The sequence below is a fragment of the Aethalodelphis obliquidens genome, unplaced genomic scaffold (genome assembly GCF_003676395.1).
Source record: "Aethalodelphis obliquidens isolate GAN/ISIS:26980383/991018 unplaced genomic scaffold, ASM367639v1 scaffold2, whole genome shotgun sequence".
Classification (NCBI taxonomy): domain Eukaryota; kingdom Metazoa; phylum Chordata; class Mammalia; order Artiodactyla; family Delphinidae; genus Aethalodelphis; species Aethalodelphis obliquidens.
The window spans coordinates 12338501-12339498 of record NW_020837946.1 but is presented as its reverse complement, the minus strand read 5'-3'; the positions used below and the strand labels follow the sequence as shown (position 1 = coordinate 12339498).

Sequence of the window (998 nt, the reverse complement as noted above, 5' to 3'; positions counted from 1 at the left end):
TCTTGGGAAAATATATTCAATTAACATTAGTTATTAACAATACCAATATTATCAATTAGCATTATTGTAATTATTAGCAGTAAACCCTTTCAGGTTGAGTTTTATACACTCCATGATGCCAGGTACTATACAAGATACTCAAACTTATATTTGCTGAATGGGGGGTTATCTGTTCTGTTTCATTTATAAAAATCAATAGGACAAGAGTATGCTCAGAATTAAAGGAATTTTGGGTAACATAACAGAAATGGAACTTGAAAATGAAAGGGGTTGCATAACTGGGATGCTTCAGGCAGGTTCAGACATTTTTTAATAGAAACATTATTGGTTGAAAGGGGCATTCTTAAAACAAGGATGTGATAGGGCTTCCCTGGTGGTGCAGTGGTTGAGAGTCCGCCTGCCGATGCAGGGGACACGGGTTCGTGCCCTGGTCCGGGAAGATCCCACATGCTGCGGAGCGGCTGGGCCCGTGAGCCATGGCCGCTGAGCTTGCGCGTCCGGAGCCTGTGCTCCGCAACGGGAGAGGTCACAGCAGTGAGAGGCCCGCGTACCAAAAAAAAAAAAACAAACAAATAAGGATGTGATAAAGAAGGTAGCAGAGTGGAGCATAAAGATCGGTAACAAAAAATGAATAATTCTAGAAAAACTGTCCACAATGCAATAACCATAAAATAGAGAAATTGATAAATTAGAGCAGGTGTTCATAATATTTGGTTCATGAATGGGCCTCGGGGGTCCATGAACCTCCTGAAATTGTGTGCAGTATTTGTAAATGAGAAAGAAGCCTTGCTTTCATCAGATTCTCAAAAGGATTTATGACTCAAAAAAGGAACACTTTCTTGAGAATGAGCATATCAGAAAGGTCAATTAGAGATCACACAGAATAAGATGATAAAATTCTGCTTAATGTAGGCGTGTTGTTTGGAACGCTTAACGTGCACCGTGAGTGATTGCTAACGTGAAGCTCTTAAATAGAAAACAAAGGGAATTGTGGTCTT

At 40.3% G+C, this 998-nt stretch overlaps 1 non-coding gene across 1 annotated transcript; it reads right to left on the bottom strand.

Moving 5' to 3' along the window:
• Window positions 1-242: 242 nt before the first annotated feature.
• Window positions 243-336, bottom strand: LOC113605307 (small nucleolar RNA SNORD91 family). The gene has a single exon (XR_003427153.1). It is a non-coding gene; the product is annotated as a small nucleolar RNA SNORD91 family (small nucleolar RNA).
• Between the last annotated feature and the right edge of the window lie 662 nt (window positions 337-998).